This window comes from Etheostoma cragini, chromosome 16 (assembly GCF_013103735.1).
Source record: "Etheostoma cragini isolate CJK2018 chromosome 16, CSU_Ecrag_1.0, whole genome shotgun sequence".
In the NCBI taxonomy this organism is placed as follows: Eukaryota; Metazoa; Chordata; class Actinopteri; order Perciformes; family Percidae; genus Etheostoma; species Etheostoma cragini.
Window position 1 is genome coordinate 15,379,931 of NC_048422.1, and position 7,937 is coordinate 15,387,867.

Sequence of the window (7,937 nt, forward strand, 5' to 3'; positions counted from 1 at the left end):
CGGTGCAGGTGAGCAGATACACACACAAACACACATACTGTATATATTACGCACACAGAGTGGGAGACATTGAAGCATGAACCTGGGACATTGAAGACACAGGAGGAGTAGGGAACACAGGAAAACACAAGGGAGAGACTGACACAGCCATGGCTGTGACACCATCTTGTTATGTGTTGGGCATTAACCTCTTAAAGGATATTGTCAGTGATGCATAGTTGACATGAGTAACTGTGTAAAGAGACAGAAGGTGTCTTTGTCTCCTGCCTTTCATTGTCAAATGTTCCTTGTCACACTGAGGAGATAAAAAACGTTTTCCCTGAATAGTATAGGGAGGCTCTTACAGATAACAGAGTGAGAGAAAGATAACAGTGAGAGAAAGGTTAGAGAAGAGAGAGAGACAGAGAGAGAGAGAACCATGTGGTTCAATTAACCATTCAGTTACATTTGTTTATCTAAGAAGGCACAAACAGGTTTCCATTTAAATTAAGTACAACAATTTTAGCTCAGTTTCAAGAAAAGTAATACTTTAATGCAAATAATAGGATAACAGTAGAAAATAATGTAGAAATCATGATGAAAATATGGCATATCTGTTCCATTTATGTTTATTCAAAGAACGTTACGTTCTTCTAATCACACAGTTTGAGTTTTCACCTCTGCCGTTATATTTAGTCTCTTCAGTGGACAATTACATCAAATGCTTCATGAATGTTATGATTTATTTGCTAAGTCTTTTTCTTAGCCAAACGTTTTTGTGAGTTTTTCTCCCAGATGTATATAATATAAGTATGAGTGCCTACACTGCCGACAACTTTTTTTGTTATGTTAAAGTTATTGAGGACCAACTCTTACACCTCTGCTGCAGTAATACTTCAGAACTGGGTATCTTTAGGAATAGAACGAGCAATATACAGAATGTCCGTAGAGTTTTAAAAACAGTCAAATATTCAAAGTTGGCATTGAACGCTTTGTCAGATTTTTAGTTTTGTTTGTTCTTCGATTCGATTCCTTGTCTAAATTTTGACTTGCTTTTATTCTTTATTGCCAAAAGTAATAGTATAGCTGCTTGTGTAAAGTTAAGATTAAACAATGATGCTCTGATAGGTGCAGTTGTCGTATTGGTGCTTTTCCTTGTTGCTGAAGTCAGAAGCTGCCATTAGCCGGGCTTTAGTGAAAGTGGGCTAACATTTCCCAGCCCTTTTGCAGGGTTCATGAAATCCTTCCATCTCTGCTACGTTGAGGCATTGTTTGAATACAAATGGTGCATCTATGTCATCCAAGTCAAAGATATTGTAGCAGGCTATGACTCAGTTAATAACAGAGTGCAAACATATCTACAGTATAGTCATACTATACATATATATTGTGACCTAGACAACAACAACAATGAAAAACAAAGCATTTGAGCAATACATACCATACAAGGCTTTATAAATGTACACAGTAGGTTTCTTATCTGTTAGTTTATGTCTGTACAGACTTGCTAAATCTCATCTGTTGGATGTCCAAAGAAAAATGAGCAAGAGACAGATTTAGGAATGCCAGGAATTCGAAATTTAAGAACATCTGAATTTAGAAATGTGGCTACAAACCAGAAAGTATAGTGATGTTCTCCACATTGGCAGTTAGACAAAAATTTTACAGCATACTATTAACACACAGATAACCTCTGTGTTGTGGCTGCTAATGAACAGCCATTAAAACTGTGAGTGCTTTCCTTTTAAGTTTTTTTCAATAAATCCAGCTTCATGTATGTTTACCCTATGACTTTATAGCTGCTTTGTGTGTGTCAGACACATGTATGTGCATATAAATGTGTATTCCACATATTTGTGTGTGTGTTTACAATGGTTATGTGTCCATTGTGTGCTTTGTGCATCCTGTGGGACCTGTCTGTAGTGCGTTAATGTCTTCACAAAGGAATAAAAGGGGAGGCACAAATGGACACAAATGTCAGACAATATGTACACACACACGCACACATAGTCGCGCACACACACACACACACACACACACACACATCTGCAATCATGGAGACCAGTTAGTATGTTTGGTGAACATACGCACCACACAGATGTAAGCATATGATTCTCTCTGAGCTGTGCTGCTCAGTTGTCTCTTCTCATTATTTCCATCTCCTCCCTCTTTCCTTCTTACTTGTTTGTGCAGCTTGGGAGTCTACCTTCTTAGCCTCTTGGGCATTTTCTCTCTCTCTCTCTCTCTCTCTTTCTCTCCCCCTTCTTTCTCTCTCTCTCTCTCTCTCTCTCTCCTTCGCTCTATGTGTACGCACTGTTCAGTTGGCCTAGCCCACACTGACAGAATCACACACACCAGCCCAGCTATCCAGCCGCAAACACTCACATAACAGTTTGACAGAGGAAGTAGGCCACTTTAATGGGGATGTGTGAAGTGGCTGTATCTGCCGTAAGTGGATTGTAACCAGGAACTGCTTCCTCTTGCCAGGTAGGGTTTATGTACCATCAATTTATTTCTCATCAGCATAAAGTACATTTTATTTTCTGGAGTTGGGTTTATCATGTAAATTGATTTTGTGGTGTTTTTCTTTTGCTATGGGGAAAAAAAGATCTTTTAGAGTATTCATGGGGCTTGTTTCAGTTACTGATATTGTTGTTCTGCTGGGGGGCAGGGAGTGGTTTAGTCATACGGAGATAGAAATAAGACGGAGAGATGGAAGGAAAGATAGGAAAAAGCAATATAAGCTCATTTATCACAAGGCATCTTGCACGCTCACATGAGGAATTGGGTGTCAGTGTCATGCGCTATTTTTTATTAATTTAACGTCACCATTTCTACCTGCTTCTTTCTGTTTTTTGGGGTTGGTTTACATGTAAATCTTACTTTATGTCTTTGTTTTTTATACTGTCTTTATCACTTTGTTTATTTATCTTTACTTTTTCTCAGCTTAATATCTGTCTGTAATATCCCCTCTCTATAACTCAGTAAACAAGAGTTGTGGACGGTAATCTCTGAACAACAGATTGTTTACATGCCCTGTTTTGTGCTTTTTCTTCAGTCATGTTCTTCTCTGGCTGTATGCCAGTGACATGATTTAACCCTCCACACGACTAACCCTCCACACGATGAAACAGGGGGACCGAGAGAGAGAAGGGGTAGAGTCAAAAAAACTAAACCATGTCAGATCCAAGCTGAACGTGATAGAGAGAGCAAACAGAGGGGCCAGAGGAGAAAACAACAACAGGAAGCACACTGGGGGAAATTGCTTTTCTCTTTTCCACATTAGAGGAATTGTGTATTTTTTTCTTTTCTTAGAAGAAGAAAGAGAGTGACAGAGAATTAGATGCAGGGGTGTGGAGTTTGTGTTGGTGCCCATTGATACAAAAATAGGGAGATTATTGATTACACAGTGTTTGAGCAAATGGTCTCTTTTTTTGAATGAATGTGGTGTAAAGATATAAAGAGTTTTTGAAGTTGTTTTATTTAATAAGAGAAGAAGCATGGGTAGAACACTCTCCTTTCCTCTCGCCTCCTCTTTCCTTCCCTCAATCCTTCCCTCATCATTAATCAATCATAGACAGTGTCAATGACCCATCCCTTTGCTGCGCTACACATACACACACACACACACACACACACACAAATGTGATTCATCAGTTGGTGTTACGCAGCTAGTCCCAGTTTAAACAAATGAGATTTTTGTTATTTGTTTGAGAAAAAACAACAATGTCCCCCACATTATAGTCTATATCCTTCGCGTTCAACTTCCGGGATTACTCCGGTGCTGCAGGAAATTCCGCAGGATTCTTGTATTTTCCGTTTCCTTCTGCTTTCTTTGTGTTGGAATTTCACATTCGGTCAATTTATGAGAACTATTGTTGACTGCTCCTCAGATCTCTGCATGGTAAATTGAGACAGCTAGCTAGACAATCTTTCCTACATGAGTTTTCTCTCGCAAGACTATTTTGCAGTGGCTCTGTGTGGAGTTTGGAACCGCCCATGGTGATTCTGATTGGTTTAATGAAATGCCAGAAAACTAGAGTACCCTTTCCTCTCATTCCCAATTAAATGTAGAGTAGCCAGATCCTCTTCCAGCTTGGTTTTGGTGGAGGGTCTGACAAAGTGAGACCACATGCATCACAACCCCTTGTTTGTTGTACAGGCACACAAACACAAAATGTATGACACAAAGGGCACAAAGATGGATGCATCTTCTCTCTCTCTTTCTCTCACACAGACACACACACACACACACACACACACACACACACACACATACGCTCTCTTTCTCTCTCTGTCTCTCTCTCTTTGGTCTTTCTATAAAGGCCCTTTCCAGTGTTTTTCAGTAGTCACATTGTCTTCAGCTGCCTGGCGTCATGAGGCAAATCACGTCCATGACATTTTCTCTCTGAACCCACAGCTTCTATCAATAATACATTTGTATCTTTGAATGAGAAAAACCCATCACCATGCTATTTCTCCCCTTTACTGCTGTGATCGACTGTGCCTTAATCTGGATTATTCGAAAGGTTATGTAAGAGTGGCAGTGCACCACGTTATTCTTTAAATGAGTTAGATTGCAATGGAATGACTACAACTTAAACACACACATAAGACGCTTTATTGTCATTGGAGACATGCAACAAAATTATGTTTGGTAAATTCTCATGACCAGCAGCAATAAAGAACAAGATAAAAATGAGATTGTTAAAGATAATAAATATTGAACAACAAGTAAGATGTAGGATACAGTGTTGGGGTGCATTAGCAGCAGTTGGGGGGTGGTTGGTAATACTTAGTCCTCAGTCCTCAACCATATGGACACGTACAGGAAGGCTACATCCTCAGCTTTAAATAAATGAAAATAAGCTTCATGTTAATAAATTAAACAGCTAAAAAAAACACTTGACATCTTAAAGGTTTAACTCACTGCCAAGTAGAAACTATTTTGGTCAAAAGCATTGGTCAGTGTTATTACTCTGTTATTATTCTTTTAAGCTTGTAATATGTTGATACTATACTTATGTGATTCAGTTAAAACATGTACTTTTATGTTCCCAGAGTTCACTTGACATCTTGTCCACCTGGTTTTCTTGTGATCTACTGTCCCCTTTTTTTTACTAGTTGCCTTGCTTCCTTTTTTGAACTTCTGTTTTTCTTCTTCCTTCTCAGTCTGATCCCAATGGAGGGGTCTGACAGATAACAGACCATTAGAGCCTCATCGCTCGTTTCTCAGTGAAATGGAGTGCATTGCGGTGCATGTAATGAAGCCATTCAGAGATTGATCATCTATATGGTCTGGTCCCTTAACGAGTTATTGGTATTACACAAAGCAATAATGGCTTTTAAATCTTTAGACCATAGATTGCTCTTGAAAGTACATGTCAAAACATGCCTAATATACAGTATATTAACAGTAGTTGGCGTGGACATGCACGCGTTTCAGTGCAGGATCTGAGCTCTGCATAAATTAAAGGTGTAAGTGTGAGGTCAATTTTTTATCTTAAATCTACCGTTCATTTCACCACGGTTAAAAGTTAGGCAGGCAGGACAAATGCATACAAGATCTAAACCAGAGAAGGCCTGGCACTCATCAAACACAATTTCCAAGGTTTCTGGGTGGGAAGTTGTTTTCTTTTCACCATGCAAAGTATGATATAGTTGTAATACATGGGCCAAAAACAAGTGTGTTGAAACTCAACTTTTTAATATGTATCGAAGGACATGGGAATACTTAAAAGCCAAAGAAGAAAAAGGGTGACAGTGCCCAGTTTGATTAACTTTGTTCCTATTTCTTGTTCTCAATATGTTTATTTAATCTATTCCCTCTGAGTTATCTAAGCAGGACATCTTCTTAACTGACAACTTCACTGACCTTACATGTCGTCCTTTAAAGAAATCATGACATAAGTCTGTGAGTCAAGAAAACAAAAGAACAGGGTAAACAAGAGTAATGCAGACTGATTGTGTTGAGTTACATCACTTTGACATCCAGCCAGCCAACTTGCTGACGTACAGATCCATCAACGAAGAGAGTCGAGACAGGCAAAGAGGAAGAGAAGACCATGTTCTTTTGTTTGGTTTTAACAACATTGCTAATTGAGTTGAGCTGGATTTATTGAGTTTGGAGATGGATTTGGCAAATGTAATGGTGAAAACATTAATATTACTAGAGTCAGGCATGGGAATACTTTAATGCTCTTGGATGTAATGTCTTACTTAAAACCAAAAAGGATACAAGAAATTAAATAGAGAAATGAGGAAAGGGAAGGAAAGAGATTAAGATGAAACATGACACCTTGAAATTGAGAAGCAGGAGGGGTTGATAGAGTTCATATGTACATCTTTAGCCTTTTGGAGAACCCACAGCACAGCTGCTCCCCTGGGATGGGTTTCTCTCATTGCCATGGTAACTGTGGGACAGAGTTCACATAATTGTCCCTGGGTGACTGTCCACGACTGTGTATTTGTGTGTGGGTGTGTGTTTTCCTGCAGCTCTATCTTTATTTGACCTTCAGAGATTTAGACCTTCAGAATAATAATATTTTGTTGGCAAATGAAGGTCATCATTTCTTAAGGGGAGATATTTGGTAAAATTATTGTTTGGGATAACTAATGCTCTCACCTAGTTTATTCTGTGTTTTGTTACTCAGTTACACCAAAAATAAGTCATGAATGAGTAATATGACAGGTGTCACTGGAAAGTGTAACTTCGTGTCTTAATATGATGTGGTATTTAAAATTTTGGATGCGGTTTTGGAACTCTATTTCTGTAGTTTTGCAAATCAATAGGTCAGAGAATGCAGGAAATAAGGTAGCTTCCCTTTATGATGCCCGCTTGACTTTCAAAATCTTATTCTATTCTGAGATTGCCCAGGCTGAAAAGCATTCATATGTATTTGAAATATGTGCATTATTTGTGGCATATGAATTAACTGTGTTCAAAGGAGTCAGATCTGCATGTAATAATACTACTAATAATAATACATTTATTTATAGAACACTTTCAAACAAAGTGCTTTACATAAATAATACAATTAAAATACAAACAGTACAATAAAAATTTAAATCGAGAAAAAGTAAATACCACTATACAGAGACACAAAAGATAAATGAACATTTAGGACTCATACACAGCAGTGAATAAGTAAGTCTAAAGCTTTGATTTAAAAACTTGCCAGTCTAATATCTGCTGGAAGACTGTTCCATAATGTTGGAACACGAAAGGAAAAAGCTCTTTCTCCAACCGTTTTCTTCCTGACCTTTGGTACAGTCAGAAATCCTGACCCGTGGGAGCGCAGCAACCGTGTAGGCACATAAGAATTTAAAAGATCGGACAGATATAATGGTGCAAGGCCATTCACTATTTTGTACGTTAACAGCAAAACCGTAAAATCTAACCTAAACAGGGAGCCAGTGCAGTGAGGCCAGCACAGGAGTTATGTGTAAGTATTTAGATGATCCCGTCAGAATACGTGCTGCAGCATTCTGGACCATCTGCAGATCTTTTCTTAGGCAGCCCCCAGAACAGTAAATTACAGTATTCCAGCCTAGATGTTACAAAGGCATGAATAAGGGCCTCAGCATCTTTATGTGCCAATATTGATCTAATTTTTGCAATTCTTCAGAGATGAAAGAATTATACTTTTGTCACCTCTTTAATAGGCAAATCAGATGAAAGTGACCGATCAAAACTACCCCAAGATTTTTTACTCTATCCTTGCACCGAATTACCAAATCATCAATGGACAGAGTAAAATTGTTATACAAATGACCTAATCTAGCTAATCCAATAGCTATCATCTCAGTTTTTGCTGAGTTAAAAAGCAGGAAGTTGGCTGATAACCAGCTTCTCATAGCAGTCAAGCAAGTTGATAACTTAATAATAATAATAATAATAAATTTTATTTGTAATGCACTTTACATTTAAACAAATCTCAAAGTGCTACAGTCAAGGT

The 7,937-nt window shown here is 38.2% G+C and overlaps 1 protein-coding gene across 7 annotated transcripts in view; it reads left to right on the top strand.

Annotated features, from left to right (window-relative positions):
- The window catches only part of rgs3a (regulator of G protein signaling 3a), a 130,529-nt gene that overhangs the window by 84,597 nt on the left and 37,995 nt on the right, over positions 1–7,937 (top strand). The window contains exon 1 of one of the 7 annotated variants that reach the window (XM_034895628.1): positions 2,238–2,466. The exons of the other annotated variants lie outside the window; for them this stretch is intronic. The gene's annotated coding sequence lies outside the window, so the exon portion shown is untranslated. Of the gene's footprint in view, positions 1–2,237; positions 2,467–7,937 lie in introns of those variants that run through there. 7 annotated transcript variants of the gene reach the window in all.